We start from the raw sequence: 26,948 nt of genomic DNA, 5'->3' as shown, positions 1-26,948 counted from the left end.
CAAGAAAATTGAGATTACACAACACTTAAAAGACAACATTTTTTTTAAAAGAGTGTTGTCTTTTTTTTTCACAACGTGTTTAGTGAAAAGAGTTATCTATATTAAAGACAATGTTTTTTTAAATAAGCATTGTCTATTATTTAACTTTATGGGTCAAAACAACACTTTTTAAAAAGCATTGTCTATAAATGTTTTTTTAGTGTCTATAAAGATGATTTTTTAACAAGTGTTGTCTACAAAAACCTTTATCTCCACTAAAACTTAGCCTCCACAAAAACCTCTCTGCCCGTAAAAACCTCCATTTGTCTGCCAAAACCAAGCCTCCACGAAAACCTCCCCCAGCTCAATCCACCAAAACCTAGCCTCTGTTAGGCGAAAACCTCCCCTACGTTGCATTTGCCCACTAAAACCTACCCTTTGTCGAAACTTAGCCTATGCTCCGTGAAAACCTCCCCCATGAAAACCTACATCTGTCCACCAAAACCTAGCCTCCACGAAGCAAAAACCTCCATCTCTGGCCAAAACCTAGCCTCCACAAAAACCTCTATCTCCTCCAAAACCTAGCAGCCATGAAAACTTCCCCTTTGCCAAAACCTCCCCTCCAACAAAACTCCACCAAAAACCCACGCAGCCTGCGACCTAGCTTCCTCCGCCACTCCTCCATGTCGCTCGTGACCTAGCCTCCACCACTCTTCCATGACTGTGAGGTGTTCAAGACAGTTGCCATTGATGGAAATGTCTCTTCTCGTGTGAGTAGTGAGTCGTACGTCTTTCCCATCAAGTGGTGTCTACTACAAGGACCGGTAAAGCTAAACTATCCCTTCTTGTTTCTTAAGATGTGCATAGATAGGGATTTCTAATATCATGCTATAGGGTTAGTGAGAAGAGATTATTATTAATGATGTAAAAGCTTCATATGTTGGTTCAATATGATATTGATTTAAGTGTTCATCATGTAGTGATGCAAACAAATTAGGTTATTTTGGATGAACAGAGTAATGCAATTATTTATTGCCAAGAGAGTTGATATATTCTTATGAGAATAGGTAGTTATGTAACGCCTGCCCTCCCTGCTACCCTAAGGGACGGGGCTACGATACTCTACATATAAATTTTTTTTTCTTTTTAAAACAGCGGAAGACTTAAAATAATTTTCATAGTTTTAATAAAACTTTTCTTTTAAATTTCTTTTGAACTATACTATCACATGGCATCAAAATCATAACATCAAATCCAGTGGAACCATAATGTCAAGCCACACATGTTTAGGTATCACAAGTCATAAAATACCAATGCATAGTTCTTTCAAGAAACTTTAAGCAGGTTCTTATTTATTTGGTTGCCTAGCCACTGCCACACACATCTTCGTTGCCCCTCCTGCTGCTCCTCTAACTCATCCAGCATTTTCCATTATCTGTGGTACAAGGAAAGTAAGCTATGAGCACTCATGGCTCAGTAAGTTCCTTTCCTACTCACTAAAACCAACAATCAGCACATAATCAAGAATGCATCAACAAGTCATAATCTCAACTAATCATGGCATAACATAGCATTCTATTCAAACATATCATGCATCATAATATAATCACAACTAGTCATAGCATATCAAGCATCACCATGGCCGAAACATATACATAGTGCATTGCATAAAACATAGCTAGACATGGCATAACAAACAAGTATCATGGTATATCAAAGCATGGCCGAAACATGTATATCAAAGCATCATACTATGGCCGAAACATGTACATCAAGGCATCATCATATCCATGGCCGAAATTTATATATCAAGCATCAACAAATCCATGGCCGAAACATGTCTATAAGGTATAGCATGAACATAACATAATCATACCTTATCATGGCATATCATAATCAAGAGCATAACATGAAACATAGCATAATCATAAGGTGTATGCAATATGATTTTGGAAAACATGTATCCGAAAAACATGTGTATGTCTCATGATCTTTAAAACCATTTTCTTTTACATATATACTTAAAAATAATCTCAACATAAGGGGGATCCCGGCTATGTACCACTTACATATTGCGCGCAACCTTGTAGGTCCAAGGTAGCAAGTCTTGAACCCTACGAGGCAAACATACTAGGCCCTTAGTCCTAGGGGCACTTAGGAGCTCATCCCTAACGAGGTCCTTAGTCCCCGGGGCGCTTATGGAGCCCACCCTTGGTACAAGTCACTCACATATAAAGTAAAATACATGTCATACATATCATGTATCATAAAAGCATGCATCACTTAGGCACACATCATATCATAAAAGTATGCATCACTTAGGCATACATCATGTCATAAAAGTATGCATCACTTAGGCATACATCACTTCATAAAAGTATGCATCACTTAGGCATACATTACAGCATCAAATCATGCATTTTTAACCACATATCATAACATAAAGCATGCATTCTTTTAAACACTTAGCATATCATCAAAGCATGCATATATTAACCACATATCACATTCTAAAGCACGCACATTTTTAAGCACTTAACATATCATCAAAGCATGCATATATTAACCACATATCACATTTTAAAGCATGCACATTTTTAACATAAAGCATATCATATCATAAAAGCATGCATATCATATCATAAGTCATAAATCACAAGCATACATTTTAAGCATAAGGGTGTATCTTGTGATTATCCTATCATAGGAAACATGGTATCATATTTATCTTGGTTTTAAGCTTCCTAAACCCTTGTGGCCGAAACCCTTTAGAGCTCAATTTAGGTTAAACACAACATCCAAGCATGTGGCACCTAAATTATCATCATAACATTTTCATAGGAAGCATTATAAACATGATTAACTTAGTTTCTAAGTTCCTCAAGTCCCTAATTCCATATGGCCGAATCCTTAAGGTGTGAAACAAGGTTCCATATGACATAAAAGCATGGAGGACTTTAAATCATATTTATAACATTTTTACCAAGGAACAAGGTAAACACATTTGACACATTTGAATTAGTTCCTAAGTTCTTCAAACCCTTAACATATGTCATGGCCGAAATTTAACAAGTTCTCATTAGGGCTACAAACAAGCATACAAGCATGTGAACTTGGACTAACATTCTGTATAAATTCATACAAGGCATCATACAATAGTTATGGCCGAAACATACCCTAGCATCATTTTAGGTCACAAAACAACATATAGCAATTGAACCTTGACTTTCTACCTATCATATTTCATGTAGAGTGATATGAGCATATTTAATTTAAGTCCTAGGGTTTCTAGGGCATCTAAACCTTCATGACTGAAACATTCAAGGGTTCATTTAGGTCATGGAAAAATCATACAAGCATGTGAAACAATCAACACATTATCCTATTTTCATAAGAAGTACTTTTAACACATTTGGTTTCATTTCTAAGGCCTCTAGGTCTTTTAAACCCTACTTGGACAAAACTCACAGAATATAAACTTGCTTCAAATAGCCTAAAAGCATGAGAATTTATACAAGTTTCATAGCATGTATAAAGACAAGTATAATGAGTATACATATGAATTGTGTCTTAGGCTTTCTAGGTTTCTTTTTCTCTTTTTCTTTTATTTTTTTCTCATGGCCGAAACCTACCATTCTTTAGCTAGGTTCTTAAGTAGCCTAAAGCATGAAACACCTAAGTAAGTTTCATGGCAAAAGTTACTAAAAAACATATATACAAATTGGTTCATGAATAAGCTAGGACCCCTTGTGGTCATACATGTTATATGTCATGCAACTAATTTTTCTACACCCTAATTAAGCATGAGGGCATTAAACAACTTTCATATCTAAATAGTACAGAGGTCTTGAGCATATTAAAATTTTGTTTAAGCTTTTCTAAGCTATCCATCTCATCATGGCCGAAAAACCCTAAGAAGGAGTTCATGGAATTCTAGCAATATTCAAGCATACCAATCCTTTAAGATCTTTGTATTCTAACACATGAGCATGGTTATTTAAATTTAAAAGTCTTTCTAACCCTAAACCCTTTCTTGGCCGAAACATATAAGAGGTTTTATTTTAGTTTCAAATATCTTTTAAGCAAGAAAACTAATACAAGATCCTTAATATTTCATAGGGAGAATCTTGTACTAATTTGGTAAAACAATAATTTCCCTAGCCTCCTTAAAATATTTTTGGCCGAAATTCTAGGGTTAAGTACCCCACTGATCAAGTATCATATAGGTATAAAAACATGAAGAAAAACCCTTCTACATAGCATAGAAAATCTATCATGAAATGAAGACTAGTTTTAAACATCACTAGATTTTGAAAGCTCTTCTTGGCCGAATTTTCTTAAACTTGTTTCTAGGTTTTAAAAATCCTCATAAAATCCAAAAAGCACATAAAAGCCTTGTACCACAGGTGAGGGGAAGCTTACATCCTTTTTCGCTTGTGGATCTAAGGTATGAAGAAGAAGAAGTAGCCTCTTCTTCTAGTTCCTTTCCCTTGATTCCTTTGCTAAGTCCTCCTTGTATCTTAGGTTTTCTTAGGAGAAAACCTTGGCTTGGGGCTGAAGATGGAGGAGAGGGGACTGTGGTTTCGGTGAGGGAGAGGAGAGAATGAGAAAAATGAGAGAAAATAGAATTTTCCCTTTACATATTCTCTTTTATGTTAAGGGGGAAGAGGTAGCAAACTTAGTTTTTGCTTTCCTTCTCCCTTAGCCCTTTTTTCTATTTTATTTTTATTTTTATTTGTTTATTTATCCTCATCATTCATGGTGAAATAAGGGGGAATGAATCCCCTTAATTCCCTCTTAATTGGCACGGCAAAAGAAGAGAGGAAGAGGGAGAGAAAGGGAGGAAGGCAAGTTGCCTTTCTCTTGTTCTTTTCTTGTTTTCTTTTGGCTAGCTTTTACTCTCATCTTTATCATGAGTTTCCTTCCTTTGCTATCAATATATTATTCCTATCCCAACTGGTCATTACTCCTAAATCCTATTATTTACATCATGAGAGGTTCAAGGTTCAATCCTTGACCACTCCCTATTTTTATTTCTTTTCATTTCTTTTTGGTTCAATATTCCACTAATATTTTTCTAAGGCAAATTTACCATCCTCATGTTTATCTTTAATGAAGCCATGTCCTCATTCATCCCTCATGAAATGGAGGAGGGGGAAAGGAAGGAAATTTGCCTTTTTCTTGCTCCCTCTCTTAACCATGAAAAAGAGGAAGAAGACTACTTGTTCTTTTCTTGCTCCTTTACTAAATTATTCTCTTACCTTTAACATGAATTTTTCTTCTTTTCTATCCATCTATTATTCCTTATCCTAGTGGTTATCATTCATAAATTTAATTCTATTATTAGTGGGAGGTTCAAGGTTCAAACCTCAACCTCACCTTCTTTTTCTTTCATTTTGGTTTCCATTCCCATTTCCCTATTTTATTTTATTTTATTTTATTTTCCTTTTATCCTAAGGAAAATACTCTTAGGTATAGCTTAGCATATCGTGGGTGTTACAGTAGATTATAGCTCATAAAAAGTTGGTCCTCGAGTTTCACCGACAAGAGGGGGTGAACTGCCTGCAAGATAGAATTTAAAGCTTCTATTGCCTTTTATCTTAGCAATGAACACACATTAGTTAAACAAGTAATAAAAGTATAAAAAGGAAGTAAGGGACATAAGGAAATAACTTGGTTTGAAACTTGGGTGGTTGCTAATCTATGGAAGAATTGAGCTCACTAAAAGTTTCCTTTCTTGGAGGCGGAGAAGCCCGTTACAAGGTTGAAAGCACAAACAATTACAAACAAAGATTTCATAAGTTAAAGCAAGTGTGTTGTTTTCAACTCCTAAGACTGGTAGAAAATAGTCGTTTGCTGATGTGGCATCTCTAAGTGTCTGGACATGGACCGGGCACCGCCAACTATGCACTTTATATGCTTGCAACAGCTACACAAAGGTTCGATGATAAAACTTCATCCTTGCTCAGGCGCCTGGACTGATTCGGGCACCTGGAGTGCTGCTGTCGTGGACTCAAATATCATCCATAGCAATGTCTCTTCGTCGAGGCCCCCATACTATGCCAGGGAGGTCCTGGCACTCAAACCCTATCCGAGTGGCTGGAGTTCGAGCATTTGGACCATGTCCAGGCTCCTAGATAAGTCAACTTCATGTTGACTTGTTCGACTTTTGCTCCGGTCGCTTGGGTGATTCTCTAGCCATCCAGAGTTGAGCTCACCCGAACTCAACTTCGGCCTTCTCCTCGAGTAATCTTCCGCTCCATCTTCTCATCCCTTTGAAGTGTCACGTGTGTCCTTCTCGCTCCATCGGTGTACTCTTTCGTAGCTTTTCGTTCTTCGGATGCACCAAGTCTGTTGACTCGCTTTCCGTGTCATCCTTTCCGTCTGCTACATCTTTCACTTGACTTCTTATATTCCAAAGTTTCTGCACACTTAGACACAAGGATCAAAATACAACATGACCTAACTTGACTTGGTTGATTACATCAAAATCAACTCCGGATACTTACAATCTCCCCCTTTTTGATGTGCATTAACCCAAGTTAAAGTTAGGGTAAAATAAACATAGAATTTATTTGAAAAATAAATTGATAATTTAAACATGAATTTTGCAATTATCTCCCCTCTAACCCCCTACATTTATCTCCCCCTTTGATCACATTAAAAAAAATAGAATCTGAAAATTTTACTAAGGGTGATTGAAACAGTGATCAATATCATTTTTTTTTAAGAATTATTTTTCAATTTTCATAATTTTTCAAAATTAAAGGCCAGATCTGTCAAAAACTTTAAAATTATTCTAAAACATTGAAAAATTCTAAAAATTTTATCAACGTTAACCAAAAATATTCGGATTAGGATAAAGATTTTCATAAAAAACATAAATTTATTTTAACATAATTAATTCATTTTATGTAAAAACATGTATTATTTTGCTAGAATAAATATTAAAAATAAATTTTAATCTTGAAAAATCTTGCTAAGTTTTTTGAGTATGTAAAATTGGATGTATATTTGCATAAAACTTAAATTTTTAAAAATTCAAATTTCAAGAATTTTTAATATTAATTAATTTTTAGTACAAAATTCATAGAAAATTAAAAAAAAATTAATCTAAACATGATTTTAGAACCCAATATAGATTCCTATCTATTGGATTAACAAGATAATTATTTAGAATATTTTTTCATGTTACTTTTCTAATCTAGCCCCTATGATTCCTGATATACCAATTAAGTCCACTATAATTTTTGAAATTTGAAATTGGCAAAAAAATTCTAACATGCATCATTCTTTTTAAGTAATTCTATTTGTTCTTTTAACGTTAAATTTTCTATTTTTAATTTTTTAAAACTTTCTAGTAGACATGTATAATCTTTCTTTGATTTTAAATATGTATATCTAGTTTTCCACAAAGATCTACTGAACATTTTAATATACTCATGCAGTTGATCTGGAGGAAGCTTACTTACCTGACTTACCATGTTGTACTCATCGGTAGAGGCTCCCCCTTCATTAATGCTCTTCTCAGAAGTGACTTCATCTTCAGGTAAGTATTCAGCTATTAATGTTATGTCAGTGATTTCCTCAGTCTCGGATTCATCTGATGATGAAGTGGTTCCCATAGAAGAGTCTGATTCTTCTTTTTTTGATTCTTCATGGAGTTCCAAGAACTTTTTCCAAAGTTATTTTGCACATTTGTAGGTGTCAATTCTTTCGAGTTCTTGAGCAGGTAGCACACTCAAAATATGGAAATCAACCTTATCATTTTCCATAAATTCTTCCCGTCGCTTGGTAGTCCAATAATGTTCCTCAAATTATTTTCTATTTTTACTTTTGGGCACTTCAAAACCAAATTTAATTGTTAATAAAATATTGGAGTTATTTTTGCAAAATACCTTCATGTGTTTCTTTCAAAACGTGAACTTCCCCTCGAATGTTGATGGATAGATGCTAGATCGGGCCATCTTTTTTTATTTTACCTGGCATTTAGTCCTTCTAAAGTGAGTCTTGCTCTGATACTAATTGTTGGTCCTAGTTTGGCCAGCAAGAAAAAGGTGAATTGCCTGTAAGTTAGAATTTAAAACTTCTATTGTTGGATCGAGAAGTGCTAGAGGAGGGGGTGAATAGTGCTCGTGGCTATTTCGTTCATTTCGGAATCGTAAAAACAATCGAGTGAATAAACGCAGCGGAAAAATAAAAGAGCACACAGAAAAACGCAAGGGATTTACTTCGTTCGGAGCCTGTGGCGACTCGTACTCGAAGGCCCGCAATCCTTGATCGCTTTCCGTGGGCAACAACTATAAGCACGAAATTATTACAAGCTAAATACAATTTAAAATAGTAATTAAAAATACCAACGACACTTAGGAAATATCAAATTTGGAGCTCCGAGTCGTCGGGAAGTAGTCGCAACACTTCTGGGTCATCTCGTTGATAGCACATTGAAGAAAGGTTGCTTGGAATTCGTTGATCGAAGGTGCTGCTCGAAACCCCCTTTTAAACAGTGCTCAAGGCGCCCTAAAGCCCATCCAAGGCACCTTAAACTAGCCGAGTCGCCTGCGTGGATCAAGCCTGAACTGGTCGTGACTTATCCCTTCAAGGCGCCTTCTGTGCTCTCCAAGGCGCCTTCATCCACCAGTCCAAGGCGCCTTGAGCTTCCTTCAAGGCGCCTCCAAGCTTGCTTCGTGGACAGCTCAACTTTGCATCTGAGGCGCCTCCAAGCCCTATGGAGGCGCCTCGGACACTATTCATCCGAGGCTAAGTTGTGCTCCTTTGGTCCTGCAAAAAGTGTTAGTCTCAAACACATACCCTGCAAAACAAAGTTAGCACAAAACAATATAGATATGATAATAGAATATGATGACAGTCTCCGGACTGTCCGGGTCTGACTTCAGATTTTCGACCGAAAACCCTAGGTCGACCCGACGCCTACTGTTCCCTCTACGGGGAACGTGTCCTCACCTACTCCACTTAGGAGATTTACTTGTTGCCAGTGCGATCCTCCAGATCGACTGGACTTTTGCTCGGTGCTCAATGCTTCCGAACTTTCTGCTGGACTTCCGCTTCCGGTGGTCCAGTCTTTCACCCGGTTCGCGACACGGGACTTTCCACCTAGGGTTACCCCCTTGGACTTTTGCTGAAGCACTCGACCCACCAAGACTTTCTGCATAGGGTTACCACCCCTATGACCTAGGGTTACCACCCTTAGGATTTTCACCTTACCTAACCATAGTTAGGGTTTTTGCCTAAGTACACTTAGGTCTTTCTTGCAATCTCATTCAGACTGTTAGATCACCACATACCTTAACTTTAAATCCTTTGCCATTATCAAAACTCAGGTTCGATCGTCGGATGCTTCCCACACCAACATCTATTACTTTTCAACTTAGCAATGAACACACATTAGTTAAACAAGTAATAAAAGTATAAAAAGGAAGCAAGGGATATAAGGAATTTACTGGATTTACAACCTGGGTGGTTGCTAATCCAAGAAAGAATTGAGCTCACTAAAAGTCTCCTTTCTTGGAGGCGGAGAAACCTCTTATAGCGTTGAAATCATGAACAATTAAAAATGAAGATTACATAAGTTAAAGAAAGTGTGTTGTTTTTAACTCCTAGGACAGGGCTCTATTTATAGTCCATTGGGCAAAAATAGTCGTTTGCTAACGTGACATCTCTAGGTGCCTGGACCTAGTTTAGGTGCCCCCTATTGTGCATTTTATCTTCTCACAACAGCTATGCAACGGTCCAATGATAAAACTTTATCCTTGCCGGGGTGCCTCGACCGGTCTGAGTGCCCAGAGTGCTGCTTGTTCGATCACTTAGGTAATTCTCCGATCATCCAAAGTTGAGCTCACTCGAACCCAACTCCAGTCTTCTCCTTGAGTAGTCTTCTGATCTAGCTTCTTATCCCTCATAAGCACCCCACGCATCCTTCTCACTCTACTGGTGTACTCTTCAGCAGCTTTTCATCCCTCAGATGCACTGAGCCTGTCGACTCACTTTCCATATCATCCTTCTCATCAACTAAGTCTTCTGCTTGAATTCTTGTGTTCCTAAGTTTTTTCACACTTAGACACAAGTATCAAAATATAACGTGACCTAACTTGACTTGGTTGACCACATTAAAACTAATTCGGGCTACTTACAAAGACATGGTGGTTATAGAACATAACCTAACATAGCACTTAATATTCTACTTGTAAATGAGGGCTTTTGAAGAATGATGGTCGTTAAGGATATTCTACTTGTAAATGAGGGCTTTTGTAAATGAGGGCTTTTTGAAGAATGAGGGTTAAGAATGTTGATTTTAGCGCAATGACTGTTGGATAATTGTAATAGAAATATTTGGATAAAAGCAAAATAACCTATAAATGAATCTTTTTATCCAATTACTATTATTACAATTATAGTTAAATCTATCTTACTTCTAATGATGTTGATTTGGCTTGATTTTTATAAAATTTAGTTAGTTGCTATGTGCTTTGTTTTATAATATCAATTGTTACATTTTTCTGATTCTAGAATCTTGAAATTATCTTGATTAATTGTTTTGATCATATTGCTACATACGGTTAATCATATTGCTACATGCAATTTTACTTAATTGTTTGACTTTTTTTGTTATTATTTTAGAATTGTGTTTGTGTTAATATTTTGTTATATTATTTATAACTATTTTGAAGGTGTTAGCTCATTGTTGGTTGATTAGTTGTAACAAAAATGGATGTCAATGAATGGATATCAAAGGATAGACTCTTTCTTGTAATTTGCAATGAAAAATATTAATGATTCGAATGCAATACCTCGCCCATGTGCTAAATGTGGTAATCTAAAAAGAAAAATATATAAACTATAAGGGCACATATGTATTGTAATGGTATAGATTTGACATATCATACATGGATATGACATGGTGAATGATCTATGATAGGGAACTCAAAGAATGACGGTGATCAAGTAAGGTCAAATGAACAAAAATATATTATTAAGGAACCAATAGATATGGTACATGCCCATATGATAGTTATGTTGAGAATTCAATCCAATTCAATAAGCTACTTGAAGATGTCTAGAAACTTTTATATCAAGGTTATGTAGTTGTGAAATTATTCAACTAGAAGCCCAAATATAGTTTGAGTGATAAAAGTTTCATGGCCTACTCAGTTTGCTAGGAAAATACTTCCAAATGACAATGAATTACCTTTATATTTGTATGAAGCAAAGAAAGATTATGTGCATTAGGGATGGATTACATGAAAATGTATGCTTGCCCTAATGATTGTAGCATATATTAGAAGGATTATGAGGATTTTACCAATTTCCCTACTTACGGGATGCCAAGGTGGAAGTTGGACCAAACAAATACTATAAATGAAGGAGTTCCTATAAAAGTTCTATGGTACTTCCCCCCTATTCCAAGATTTTAAAGAATATTTCAGAATAAAGAAATATCCAAGGAGTTGAATTGGCATATTGATAAAAGACTTCGTGATGGATACTTATGTCATCCAAATGATGCACTATCTTAGAAATTAGTTGATCGCAAGTAGTCGATTTACTATTGAGGCAAGAAATCTTAGATTGTCTATATCGGTGACGGGATGATTCCATGGTTTGATGAATCTTTCATATAGTTGTTGGCCAGTTTGAATGATCACTTACAGTCATCCTCCATGATTGTGTATGAAGAGAAAATTTATGATGCTCACATTGTTGATTTCCCATCCCAAATAGCTAGGAAAAGATATTGATGTTTACTTAACACCTCTAATTGATAACTTAAAATACTTATGGGATATAGGTGTTGAATCTTATGATGCATATCGACAAGAAACTTTCTTGCTTAGAGCTATCTTTGTAACACCGAAAATTCTCAAATTAATTTTAAAATATTCTATTATTTTTCTAGAATTTTAGAATTTTTATAGATTTTTTGGAGTAGCAGAAGTAGCCAAATTAAATAAAACATAAAACAGCCTAAGCGGGAATTAAACCCGAGGCCTACTAGACCCTACGACTTATAGATGACTCTAGTAACCAAGGGGCCCCAGTAGGGTGTCTGAAAGAAGAGGAGAGAAATTATATTTAAGATTTAGTTGGGCGCATTAACCACTTAATATAAATAGGAATTTTAGTGGGAGTTATTATTTTGATCGGCAACTCTTTTCCCTCGCCCTCACCGCGACCCCTCTCCCTCTCCCACACTCTCTAGGCGCACAAAGCCCAAGAAGCCTAGGGTTCCATCCCAAAGGTCGTAGGAGCACCTCCCGGCGACGTCTCCGATATGAGGTGCTCCTCCGCGAGAAGAAAGCATAGGCGTAAGAGGATCGTCGAAAAGATCTCTTTTCCGGAAACCTAGCGATCGGATTGTAAGAAAATTTAGCGCAGGAAGTAAGTAACCCCTCACCTGCAGTATAAGTAGTTAATCGTGCATTTTTTATTCTTTTAGTTCAGCCTTATGCATGATTATTCAGTTAAGGAGATTTAGAGCACACCAAGTGTTCGATAGAATTACTAGTACAGTTAAATGCCACAGTAGGCATTCTAATAGCTTAGTTAAATGCCATAGATGTATTTAAATAGCATGCTAAACCTTGCCTCAGTTGATATGGGACTACGATTCAATGGGTGGGCTCCCATAGTCCCCTCTAGGTTCAGATAACCTAGTAAAAGGCAAGATAAGATAAATCAGTTTATAAACAGTATTTTACTTTTATAATTGACACTGTACTGGACTTTCAGTTGTCCTTGGGTTGGGCTCCCATAGTCGTCCCTAGGTTTAGATAACCTAGTAACCCTACTAGATTCAGGACTTGCTATCTCGGGCCTAGTTAGGGATGCGCACATAACAAGTACAGTTGTCGGGCCCATCAGCAGCATGATTAGTATTTTTATCTATTATGAAAATAGTTTTCAAACTTCACAAACCAGATATGTGAATACAACTTGGCTCTAGTTTAGTTTACTTAATGTTATAACAAATAGCTTAGCTTATGTATCGATTTAGTTAGCTTGTTGATACAAAGATTAGTTTTCCTTGTTCAATAATTGTTAGCATGACTTAATTGTCGATATGCTATGTTTGACACTTACAGCATGATCAACAGCATGTTCTTCAAATAGCATCTTTTGAAAGCATGATTTCATTGAATGCATGTTTTTGTGAGGTAGATGGTTTCTTACTTAGCTCCCAAGCTTATAGTTTCCTTTTTTCCTTATGCTGCAGATAAAGGTAAAGGGAAGATGGAATAGCAGAGGCTGGAGGGCAATGCAACCAGATGTGTGTGAGAAGGAACTTGGAATAAAGACCCTTGGAGGCTAGCAAGTCTAAAGACTTATTATTTCTTATGGTGTTACTTTCCGCACATTTAGATGTTTAAGCGTCTTGAATTATAAAAGTTATGCTTAGATTACTTGTTGTTGAATATTAGATAGCTAACCATGAGTAATGACATGCCTAGTGGTAGTGTAGTAGTTTTTGTTGATTTCTGGAAGTCCTGTAAGAGGTTGGGTGCAAATTCTACAAAAATCAGAAACCTAATCGATCAGCCGATCAATTGAGCAATCCTCAATCGATCAGTCGATCAATTGGAAGAAGTCCCTATGTACAGAACACTATGGAATTGATCCGCTGATCGATTGAGGAGCCCTTAATCGATCAGCCAATCGATTGAAACGCGACTTCCGCGTACAGAGAGCTGATGAGTCGATCAGCTGATCGATCGGCCATGGATCGATCAGTCGATCGATCAAGAATTTAAACCTTGCGAACAGAGAGCTTCTGAATCGATCTCTGGATCGATCAGCCAATCGATCCAGACGGGACTTCCGTGCACAGTAGCACGTTGGATCGACCAGTGGATCGATCAAACCACTCCAATCGATCAGCCGATCGATTGGAAAGCCTGAGTTCAACTAGAAGTGTCTGATTTCAGTTTTGATCAAGTAGTAAAAGGTTAGGTTTCCTTCTTAGCATATGTACAACTTCAGAAGTGTAGTCTGAATATAACTTTCAGACTTTATAGCAAATAGCAGAGAGTTTTGATTAGTTCATCTTTTCTACACCGTAATATTCAGTGATAGCCCAAGAATAGTTTAGCATAATGTAACCCCCGGGCTTACAGTCTAGTCAGTAGAAGGTAGGGTGTTATAGAGTGGTATCAGAGTAAGTTCCATACTTCCTCCACACACACATCAGCATTGAACCTGCAGCTTCCAAGTAAGAATATCTCTCACTTTAACTATGTTTCTTTCTTTTATGTTTATAGATAACTAAAGCATGTTTATATATGACAATATCTAACATGATAATAGTAGTTATGTACCTATGATTGTATTACTTATGTATGTCCTTTATTTCCTTAGAAAATGGTACGAGGACGCCCAACTAGAAAGACACCAGCTACTGAGCGCCAGCATGAGGCAGGCAGCTCAGTGCCTCCCCCAGACCTTGCAGAGGTAGTGGCTCAGTTATAGAAGCAACTAGCTGAACAGCAATAGGAGATAGTCACCCTAAGGACTAATCAGCAGAACACTCCCACTGTCACTCCAAAACCTAACTTAGCAACCCCAGTAGTGATAGAGGTTCCACCTGTCCAACCTACAGCACTAAAAGCCCCAGCAGCGGGGGCAAGGAGAAAAGCCTATCTGATCCAGTGGCAGAAAATCAAGCCAGAGAACTTCTCATGCACCAGTGAACCATGCGAAGCCCAAGCCTGGTTCAAAACACTGGAGAATATGATGGAGCTTCTGGACTGGCTAGAGTATAAAAAGGTGAAATGCACCTCCTTCTGCCTGGCAGGAGATGCACGTATGTGGTGGGAGGGGATTAAAGTGAAGCGCTCTGTGAGTCAGATTACATGGGCCAACTTTGAGAGAGAATTCTTTGGGGAGTTCTTTCACATGCGGGTCACAAACCGCCACTACGACGAGTTTACGGAATTTCGTCAGGGCAACCTTTCAGTTGAGGAGGTCGTGAAGAAATTCAACAGACTGGCTCGTCTATGCCCTGAACTAGTCAGTACTGAAAGAGAACAAGTCCGGTTGATGCTCAAAATGCTAAGGCCGGAAATAGAAATGAACGTGGCCAGTGGCGTTCATAGGCCACAAACCACAGAAGAACTGGTAAGTAGTGCTCTGACCACCGAGCATTACCAGAACAGCATCAAATAGCAGAAGCAAGCCCTCTCAGAATCTAAGGGCCAAGGAGGCTCGGTACTCGAAACACCAGGGCCACACTCTTCTGGAAAGGGAACTCCAGTAACAAACGAAAGCCAGGGAGTTACCCAAAAGGGGGACCAGCTAGTAAACAACCTAGTTATCCTAAGTGCTCTACTTGTGGGAAATTCCACCGGAGTTTGTCGTAAGGGCACGTGAGGATGCTTTGAATGTGGTCGGAAGGGCATATGGCCAAGCAATGCCCAAACACAACCAGCTTTCCCGCACCATAGCAGATTCATGCGGAGACAAGCCAGCACATTTACACCATATGCAGGCTTCTCTAGATGGTCCACACATTAGCCAGGGCAGATTAGAAGCCCCCTCAGCCACAACGAACGCAAGGATCTACTCACTCACCAGAGAAGACGTAGCGAATGCATCGACAGTTGTTACAGGTCAGATTAGTATTTTACAGCAAAGTGCAACTGTCTTATTCGATACTGGAGCAACCCATTCTTATATATCCAGGGCATTTGATGAAAAGTTGGCAATACCTCCAGAGATACTCAGTGGTCAATTTCTGACAACACTACCTTCAGGAGAAATCATGGCATCCACGCACTGGCTTCGAGCAGTGCCAGTCATTATAGCAGACAGAGAGCTTTTTGGTGATCTGATAGTGCTAGGTATGACTGACTACGATGTCATCTTGGGAATGGATTTTCTAATCAAGTACGGTGCCTCCATAGAGTGTCGTAAACAGAAAGTTGTATTCCAACCTGAAGCAGAAGTACAGTTTGGGTATATCGGAGAACCAAAGAGAAAGGCTAAGAAGTTTCTCTCAGCTTTGAAAGCACAGAAACTATTGGATTCAAGATGTATGGGGTTCTTAGCACATGTAGTCGGTGCCAATCAGGACAAGGACCATAAGCTAGAAGAGGTCCGAGTTGTAGGTGACTACCCAACAGTCTTCCCTGAGGAGTTACCAGGCCTAGCACCAAACAGGGAGATTGAATTTGAGATAGAATTCGTCCCCGGTACGAATCCCATCTCCAAAGAACCCTACCGCATGGCTCCAGTAAAACTAAAGGAACTTCAGGCGCAACTACCGCATGGCTCCAGTAAAACTAAAGGAACTTCAGGCGCAACTACAGGAGCAGCTTGACAAGGGCTTCATACGCCCTAATCACTCACCATGGGGAGTGTGTGTATTGTTCGTGAAGAAGAAGGACGGGAGTATACGCCTGTGTATAGACTACCAGGCACTAAACCAAGTCACGATTAAGAACAGGTATCCTCTTCCCAGGATAGATGACCTGTTTGATCAGTTAAAGGGAGCAGCAGTGTTCTCTAAAATAGACCTCAGATCGGGATATCACCAGGTGAAAGTTAAAGAAGGTGATATACCCAAGACAACTTTCAGGACCAGATACGGACATTATGAGTTCGTAGTCATGCCCTTTGGCGCGACGAATGCTCCAGCTACTTTCATGGACCTCATGAACAGAGTATTTAGAGAATATTTAGATAAGTTTGTTATCGTATTCATCGACGACATTCTTATCTATTCCAGAACTCAGGAAGAACATGCAGAGCACCTGAGAATAGTATTGCAGACTCTCCAGCAAAACCAGTTGTACGCCAAGTTCACGAAATGTGAATTCTGGCTCGATCAGGTATCCTTTCTGGGTCACATCTGTTGGATCGTGAAACGTCGATAGAGGGGGGTGAATATCGATTCGAAAAATAGCGTTAATAAGAGTTAAGCGCAGCGGAATAAAAACTTAGACAAATGAACACGGTGTTTTTACTTCGTTTGGAGCCTGTGACGACTCCTACTCGAAGGCCCGTACTCCGTGAGTACTTTCGTTGGGCAATCACTATCAATTCGAATATTACAGAGTTAAGTACAAGAATTGACAGATAAGAAACAATAGAATTAAAACAAAACCAGCACTGAGTCGGAGAGCTTTTCGTGGCGTCGCAAGAGCACAGAGCAGCAAATCTTGGATTCTAAGTTGATATTGAAGCTCTACCCTTGCCCCTTCTTTTATATGAAGCTCAGGGCACCCCGGATCCCTTCCAGGCGCCCTGGTGAGACGTGGCAGGTCCAACCAGTGAGCTTCACGTGGCGACGCGCAATCGGGATAAAACTTGCCTCCCGGGCGCCCGGACCACCTTTCTCCAGAACAAGTCCTTCTCTTGCAAGACAAGGTTAGTCTGAGGCAAGTATAATAAATTTCCTGCAAAACAAAGTGTTAGCACAGTTTATGAGTTTGACATGAAAAAGTATGATTTAGATTCCGTCTTTCCGAGACCGGAATCTAGTCACGATCTCGACTTAGATATCCGAAATGGATCTAAGCCGGATCGACGCCTAATGTTCCCTTCCCGGGAACGCGTCCTCACAGTCATTACCTTCCAATGACTTACCCTGCCAGACGTCCGGTCAGCCCTTCGACCCGTCTGAACTTCTCGCCAGCTATCCGGTAAGCCCATCAACCTAGCTGGACTTCTCGCCAAGCGTCTAGTCAGCCTGTCGACCCGCTTGGACTTCTCGCCAGCTATCCGGTCAGCCCGTTGACCTAGCTGGGCTTCGTGCTAGACATCCGGTCAGCCCGTCGACCTGTCTGGGCTTCTCCTGCACACTTGATCAAAGTGTCAGACAACAACAAACTAACTTAACCTGATTTGTCATTCATCAAAACCTAGGTTAAATCGTTAGTGCTAACCGCACCAACAATCTCCCCCTTTTTGATGGAATGACAACCTGGTTAAGTTAGTGAAAACATATGCAAGTAACAACATGCATTTATGTGGTTTTAAAGTTAGTTTGTATTTTCAAATTGGTTTAGCTAACTTAACCACCTAACCCTCCCCCTTTGTCATTCATCAAAAGAATAAATGTCAAGTAAACATAAAGTAAGAAATTGTAAGAAAAGATGTCAAGTTAACTTGGGGGAGTTTAAACTTTTGAAAACTTGTTTTCAAAGTCAAACAAGTTTGAAAATCAAGATTCCAAAACTAAGTTTGAAAACAAATCTATTTTTCAAAACTGATTGAAATTTTCAACATTAAGTTTGTAAAAGATTCAATTTTTAAATTTTCAAAATTAAGGAAAATGATTTTGAGAAGCTTAGTTTGTAAACTTAAGTTTTAAAAAATCTAATTTCCATAATTTTCAATAACAAAGCAATTTTTAAAACTAATTTTTGTAAAATTTAACTTTCAAATCAAATTGTCAAAATTAAGTAAAATCAAATTTTAAGAACTAGATTTTTAAATTCAATTTTCAAAACTAAGTTAAATCTAATTTTCAAAATCAATTTTCAATAAAAAAGTAAAACCCAATTTTTTTTAAAACAGCTTAGTTTTATAAGAGTTAGTTTTCAAAAATAGGTTTAAAAAAATTTTAAGAAAACATTTTTTAAACACAAATTTTAAAATAAAGGGAAAATTTTAATTAATTCCTCCCCCTGAACCTAACATAAAATGTTGAAAATATTTGCTAAAAATATTCAAACTAGAATTTTTTTTTTTAAATGAGGTAGAATTTTCTAGAGAGATTTTAAAGAGAAGATTAAAAAATAACACTTAAGGAGATAATTAACAAATAAACCTCCCCCTGAATTTGATACTCCTTTAATTTATTAATCCTCCTTATTTATTACTCCCCCTTAATATAAAATTTTACAACCGTAACATATTTTCGTACCTAAGTGTTTTAGGCGATTGTATAATTATCTTTATAAAATTGTTCATTTAAATTTGACTAACCGTAATTAATGTTAGATTCAGTTGAAATAAATTAACCTTTAGTGTAATGTTAAGTAAGATAAGTTGTTATTAATTCAATAATTGATCAATATTAATAATTTATTGATTAAATTTTGCTATAATCTAAATTTTGTATTAATTGATGAAGGTGTTAGTTATAATTTAACTTTTCATTTACTTCCTTTTAAGTTGGATTAACTTAGTTTAAAGTTGGTGGTAATTTGAAGTTAAACTCGTTATTAAACAAGGTTAAGTAAGGTTCAATTTAAGTCAAACTTTAATTATGTTTTAATAAAAATAATTAATATTTTAAAGGTTGATTAAAAAAATGACTTAGAGTAATTTTAATATTTTTAATAAGGTTAAACTTAGGTTCTAATCAAATCAAGCTTAGTTCTCAAATAAGGTTAGATTTAAAGAATTAGTTATTTACTTATTAATTACTTGATTAAGTTTAAAGTCAAAGTTTTTAGTTTTAAGTTTCATCTTAGGTATGAATTTAAAGTTTTAATTCTAAGTTATATTAAGTCTTAAATTTAGGTTTTAAATTTAAGTTTTAAGTGCTTAGTATTAACATAATAATTTAAAATTTATTTTTTAAAAGTTTTGAAAGAATTTTTAAAAGTATTTTTTAAAAAAATAATAATTTTGAAATAATTAAAATAATTTTTAAAAGAATTTTTAAAATAGTTTTAAAAAATAGTTTTTAAAATATTTTTAAAATAGTTTTAAAGTAATTGTTTAAAAAGTCTTTAAAAGAATTTTTAATTTTTTAAAAGAATTTTTTAAAACAATTTTTAAAAGAGTTTTTAAAATAGTTTTGAAGAATAATTTTAAAATAATTTTTAAGTTTAGAATAAAATGTTTAAAGTTAAATTTTTAATTTAAATTAATTTTTAAAATAATTTTTAAAGTTAATTTAATTTAAAAATAATTTTTAATGTTAATTTAATTTTAAAATAATTTTTAATGTTAATTTAATTTTAAAATAATTTTTAAAGTTAATCTAATAATTTTTAAAGTTAATTTAATTTTCAAAAATAATTTTTAAAGTTAATTTAATTTTAAAATAATTTTAAAGTTAATTTAATTAAAGTAATTTTTAAAGTTAAATTAATTTTTAAAATGATTTTTAAAGTTAATTTAATATTTAAAATAATTTTTAAAGTTAATTTAATTTTAAAATAATTTTAAAGTTAATTTAATATTTTTAAAGTTAATTTAATAATTTTTAAAGTTAATTTAATATTTAAAATAATTTTTAAAGTTAATTTAATTTTTAAAATAATTTTAAAGTTAATTTAATTTTAAAATAATTTTTAAATTAATTTAATTTTAAAATAATTTTTAAAGTTAATTTAATTTTTAAAATGATTTTTAAAGTTAATTTAATATTTAAAATAATTTTTAAAATTTATTTAATTTTAAAATAGTTTTAAAGTTAATTTGATATTTAAAATAATTTTTAATGTTAAAATAATTTTTAAAGTTAATTTAATTTTTAAAATGATTTTTAGAGTTAATTTAATATTTAAAATAATGTTTAAAATTTATTTAATTTTCAAAATGATTTTTAAAGTTAATTTAATATTTAAAATAATTTTAAAATTTAATTTAAAAAAAATTTTTAAAGTTAATTTAAAATTTAACATAAATTAATCGTAGTTCATTTTAATTATTTAATTCAATGTTTAATTTAATTAATTTAATTCAAAATTTAATTTAATTAATTTAATTCGAAATTTAATTAATTTAATTTGAAATTTAATTTAATTCATTTAATTAACTTAATTCAAAATTTAATTTAATTAATTTAATTCGAAAATTAATTAATTTAATTCGAAATTTAATTTAATTAACTTAATTTAATTAATTTAATTCGAAATTTAGTTTTGATCCTTAGTCATCTCACCCGATCTAAGTTTTCAATCAGGGAATCCTATAATTTTGTGAGATGAATTAGATTTAATTATAGAGTTTGGTTTAACTTGTGTTAGATTCAGGTTTAGCTTTGGTCTCAATAAATAGACATTCTTCGGATAAACTTCTAAGCTTGGTGAGCCACTTGGACATCATTAGAAGTAACCAATCTTTCGAGGTTTTTCGAATAGTCCTATCCACGGAGCTTAGTACTAAACCTTGGTCTAACTAGTTAGGATCCATTTAAGGGTAGCTTCGGTCAGTTCCACTTGGCCAAATGCACCAGATCGAAGCCATATCTTTCTAGACATGCGATGTCCAAGCTTCCCTAACGTACTATCATCCAAAAACTTCACCAGTACCAGGATTCAAGTTAGACGTGGTCTCTTTTTAACTAATCCTAATCACCCTGCCGAGTTAGTTTTGTTTGGGTTACCCTGTCGGGTAAGTTAGTTTTGGAGGTGCCAGCTATTCTGGAGCCTCCCTCTGAATCATTGGTCTTTAATTTAAGATTTTTGTATAATTAGAGTTAGTTTTAGTTAAGTTTTAATGTTTAATTTGTAATTTAAATTTAAGTTTTTAATTTTGAATTAATTAAATTGGCCAAATTATCTTTCTTTAAGAGAGTGTATTTAATATTTGAATGTTCTTTCAATTTCAATTTTATTGGGTTAATTGAATTATCTTTCTTTAATAGCTTATTTTTAAAGTTTAAGTTTTTATTTATTTTTAAATTTGAATTAACTAAACTGTTTGAATTATATTTTCGTAACGGTTTATCTTTTAGCTTTTTATTAATTGTTAATTTTGAAATTTCTAGATTATTTTTGTTTAATATGTTATCTTTAACATTTAATTTTAAGTTTGTTAAATTCCTTTTTGATTTTATCAAAGTGTTTGATTTTATCCTTACATTTTCTTTGCCTTTTAAATTGATATGGTTAATTGAATTTATTAGATTAGTTTTATCTTTAAAGTTTAATTTTTTATTAATTAAATTATCTTGGTTTTGGATAGCATTTTCTAGACTGATTTTATCTTGATTACTAAATATTTTATCAAGGTATTTATTGATTTTATCCATTTTCTCATTTTTAGCATTTAAATTCAAATTTATTTTAATGTTTGACTTATTTATGTCTAAATGCTCACCTAGTTTTAAATTTTCTGAATTGATTAAATTATTTGAATTGATTTGGTCATTGTTCTGTTTGACCAAGTCAAGGTTGATGCCAAATTGATCAGAGTCTTGATTGACTTGATCAGAGTCTAGATTATTTTGTGATTTTGAATCTAAATCATTTAAATCTAGATTATCATGCACCATACTTGGACTAATTTCATACCTATCATCATGCTGATTATTTAAACTACTATTAGCAGGGGTATTTTGGTAAATATTACTAACCTTGAGCGCAACCCCTAATTCAGTAGGCTTCTCCGTTGGATTTGACTCGAGTCCATATTTGACTTTAACTTGATCTTCTAGCTCCATCGGCGTCTCGTGAAGCTTGATCAACTGGGTCCACAACTCATATGCATTCTTGTACTTTTCTAATCTGCATAAAATATTGTTAGGTAAAACATTACAAATAATGTTACTTACCTTTTTGTTCAGTTCCGAGTTTTGAGAAGGTTTCCTCAAAATTAGCATATAATCGATGTCTACGCTTCCTAAGAAGCATTCCATTAATCGCTTCCAGTAGTTGAAGTCTTCATGATCGTATGGTGGTGGTTCGCAGGGGTTCCGTCCTTCTAGAAGAGTCATAATTTCCCGACAAGAGAAGTAAACAAAAATCCCAAGACTTGGTCTTGGATTAGCAATGCTAGAGAAGGAATATAATATTGCACTAATTTGAAAAAATAATAAAATATTAATAAAAAATATTATTCCAAAATTTTTAAAATGTAATATTTTATCAATACTAAGCAACGGTGAAAAGATGATGATGTGTTTTTCAAAAACAGTTTTGGAGGGAAAAAATGAAAGGCGTAAGGTTTTATTTAAAAGACAAACAATATCTAATTTTTTTCTTTAAAACGACCCCCCTTTGCTTGATTGGTGGTTGCACCAAATCAGAGCGGTACCTGCTCTGATACCACTTGTTGGATCGTGAAACATCGATAGAGGGGGGGGTGAATATCGATTCAAAAAACAGCGTTAATAAGAGTTAAGCGCAGCGGAATAAAAACTTAGACAAATGAACATGGTGTTTTTACTTCGTTCGGAGCCTATGACGACTCCTACTCGAAGGCCCGTACTCCGTGAGTACTTTCGTTGGGCAATCACTATCAATTCGAATATTACAGAGTTAAGTACAAGAATTGACAGATAAAGAAAATACCGACAATAGAATTAAAACAAAACCAGCACTGAGTCGGAGAGCTTTTCGTGGCGTCGCAAGAGCACAGAGCAACAGATCTTGGATTCTAAGTTCATATCGAAGCTCTACCCTTGCCCCTTCTTTTATATGAAGCTCAGGGCACCCCGGATCCCTTCCAGGCGCCCTGGTGAGACGTGGCAGGTCCAACCAGTGAGCTCCACGTGGCAACGCGCAATCGGGATAAAACTTGCCTCCCGGGCGCCCGGATCCCTTCCGGGCGCCCGGACCACCTTTCTCCAGAACAGGTCCTTCTCCTGCAAGACAAGGTTAGTCCGAGGCAAGTATAATAAATTTCCTGCAAAACAAAGTGTTAGCACAGTTCATGAGTTTGACATGAAAAAGTATGACTTAGATTCCGTCTTTCCGAGACCGGAATCTAGTCACGATCTCGACTTAGATATCCGAAATGGATCTAATCCGGATCGACGCCTAATGTTCCCTTCCCGGGAACGCGTCCTCACAGTCACTCCCTTCCAGTGACTTACCTTTACTCACCTGCCAGACGTCCGGTCAGCCCTTCGACCTGTCTGGACTTCTCGCCAGCTATCCGGTAAGCCCATCAACTTAGCTGGACTTCTCACCAAGCGTCCGGTCAGCCCGTCGACCCACTTGGACTTCTCACCAGCTATCCGGTCAGCCCGTCGACCTAGCTGGGCTTCGTGCCAGACATCCGGTCAGCCCGACGACCTGTCTGGGCTTCTCCTGCACACTTGTTCAAAGTGTCAGACAACAACAAACTAACTTAACCTGATTTGTCATTCATCAAAACCTAGGTTAAATCGTTACTGCTAACCGCACCAACAACATCATCTCCAAGGATGGTATCATGGTAGACCCTAGTAAGATAGAGGCTGTGAGTAACTGGAAAAGACCTAAGAACGCCAGTGAAATCAGAAGCTTTTTGGGACTAGCAGGCTATTCCAGAAAATTTGTAGAGGACTTCTCCAGGATAGCCTCCCCACTGATAGCTCTCACCAGGAAGAACAGAAAATTTCAGCGGACAGAGGATTGTGAGAACAGTTTCATGGAGCTCAAAAGAAGATTGACCAGTGCACCCATTCTGACTCTGCCAGAAAACACAAACAGTTTTGATATTTACAGTGATGCCTCTAAATTGGAACTAGGAGCAGTACTGATGCAAAATGACAAGGTGATCGCCTATGCCTCCAGACAACTCAAGGACTATGAGAGAAACTACCCTACTCATGACCTTGAGCTTGCAGCAGTTGTTTTCGCCCTCAAAATTTGGAGACATTACTTATATGGAGCTCAGTGCAGAGTGTATACATATCATCAGAGTCTGAAATACTTCTTCACTCAGAAGGATCTGAATATGCGACAGCGCAGATGACTCGAGCTGGTCAAAGACTATGACATAGACATCCTCTACCACCCAGGAAAGGCCAATAAGGTGGCAGACACACTTAGCAGGAAGTCCAGTGCCACCTTGCTATCCCTAGTAGTCATGTCAACGCCCCTACAAAAGGAGATTGCAGATTTCGGTGTTGAATTAATAGTTGGGCAACTTTCTACTATAACACTAGTATCTACCCTGCTTGGTGACATCCAGACAGCTCAGGATCAGGACCCTGAAATTCAGAAAATCAAGCAAAGGTTAGCAGAATCAGAAAGTGGAGAGTTCAGAGTGTCCGATAGTGTGGTATTACATTTTGGTGACAGACTATGCATTCCGGATCAGGAGGAACTACGGAGGAAGATCCTAGACAAGGCTCACAGGACTCCATATGCGATGCATCCTGGTTCCACCAAGATGTATCAAGACCTGAAGAGATGTTTTTAGTGGCCTGGGATGAAAAGAGACATCGCTAGATATGTCAGTACCTGTCTGACTTGCCAGAGGGTCAAGGCAGAACACCAGCGACCAGGAGGAGTTCTGCAGTCTATTCAGATCCCAGAATGGAAGTGGGAGGATATTTCCATAGATTTCATAGTGGGACTACCCAGGACCACGAATGATTTTGATGCCATCTTGGTAATAGTCGACAGATTGACTAAGTCAGCCCACTTCTTAGCTATCAGGATATCCTACTCCATGGAGCAGCTAGCTCAGTTGTATCTCAAGGAGATAGTCAGACTGCATGGAGTTCCACAGACCATCATTTCAAACAGGGACAGTAGGTTCATGTCACACTTCTGGGAGTGTGTACAGTCAGCACTCGGCACCAAGATAAAGTTTAGCACAGTCTTCCATCCTCAGACAGATGGTCAGACGGAGCGGGTAAATCAGGTACTCGAAGATATGCTCCGAGCGTGCGCCCTAGACTTCAAGGGAAGTTGGTGCAAATATCTGTGTTTAGCAGAATTTGCATACAACAATAGCTATCAGGCCACTATCGGTATGGCGCCCTACGAGGCTCTCTACGGGCGGAGGTGTAGATCTCCAATCTGCTGGTATGAAAGTGGTGAACAGAAGGAACTAGAACTTCAGACAGATCTAGTAGCAGATACCACAGAAGCTATATAGCAGATCCGCCAGAGAATAGAGACAGATCAGAGCCGTCAGAAAAGCTATGCTGATACATGGCGTCGACCCTTAGACTTTTCAGTTGGGAATACAGTATTCCTCCGAGTGGCTCCCATGAAGGGAGTAATGCGTTTTGGGAAGAAGGGAAGTTAAGTTCTAGATATGTGGGACCATACATTATCACTAGATGTAACGACCCAATTTTCCCCATTAGGAGTTCTAAAAGTTCTAAAAATATTTGGAAATATTTTAGAAATATTCTAGAGATTTTTAGAAATTTTTAGAGTATTTTTACGTAATTTTGGAGGTCGTTTGGTATTTTTACTAAATGAAGGAAGTTTCGACAAAAAAATGTCCAAGCCAAGGCTCGAACCGGCAACCCCGACCCAAGCAAAACCTAACTAACCAACTGAGCTAGCAGTTGTTACTTAATTAAATAAGGTCGAAATTGTACTTAAGCCGTAGTTAGGAAATCGAAATTAATTAAAATGAATAAGGGTGCGGGGGAATCGAACCAGTGACGGTTTGATTTGATCAACGCGGTGACCAGGTGATCCAACGGGAATTTCGTAATAAGAAGGAAGCGAAATAGTCTTAAGCTATAACGAAATATTAAGGTTATAAAGAGAGGAACTTAGGGTGGGATAATTACGGGTAACCTAGCTTTTCTCTTCCTCCTCTCGCGTCGTGGTGATTTTGCCGAGCGAAACCGAAGCCAAGATTAGGGTTTGCTCCGACGTCAACGAGGTTCTCCAAGGGGTTTCTTCACCTCCTTAAGCTTTTCTCGTCGAGGAGAAGCGGAGAGCACAAAGAGGAGCCGGAAATTTCAAGCTTGAGCCCTAGAAGCACTAGAAGGTTTCTCCTTCGGTGTCGATCAAGGAGCGAAGGTAAGAGCTTCCTCACCTGCAGTAGAGTAGCTCAGGATTCTAGTTTTGCCTTGTTTTCGAGTTTTGCCGTGGAGATTTCTGGTTTAGGGCTTTTGCCGTGAGGTTTTGGATGGTTGCTAGATTCGGATAGGGCTTGCTAATGGATTTTCGCAAGATTTTGGAGCGTTTATGATTGAATGTTGCTGTTCTGTTCTTCCCGAGCTAGCTACGATGTAGAAGACAAGCCCTTTAAATCCTACCTTGCTTTTCAAGAGTTCTTGCCTTAAAGGGGTGCCGTGACTCCTATTTGTTTAGATGAGATTTAGATGGGTTGTACCGTGTTGTTTTCATGATAATGTCTTACTTGGTCCT

At 36.5% G+C, this 26,948-nt stretch overlaps 1 long non-coding RNA gene across 1 annotated transcript; it reads left to right on the top strand.

Moving 5' to 3' along the window:
• The first annotated feature begins 728 nt into the window (after nt 1–728).
• On the top strand, nt 729–13,397 carry LOC122036545. Its single transcript, XR_006127405.1, has 3 exons — nt 729–803; nt 7,428–7,528; nt 13,211–13,397. It is a non-coding gene; the product is annotated as an uncharacterized LOC122036545 (long non-coding RNA).
• Nucleotides 13,398–26,948: the final 13,551 nt, after the last annotated feature.

The sequence above is a fragment of the Zingiber officinale genome, unplaced genomic scaffold, assembly GCF_018446385.1.
Source record: "Zingiber officinale cultivar Zhangliang unplaced genomic scaffold, Zo_v1.1 ctg173, whole genome shotgun sequence".
NCBI lineage: Eukaryota > Viridiplantae > Streptophyta > Magnoliopsida > Zingiberales > Zingiberaceae > Zingiber > Zingiber officinale.
This window is presented reverse-complemented; position numbering and strand designations above follow the sequence as displayed.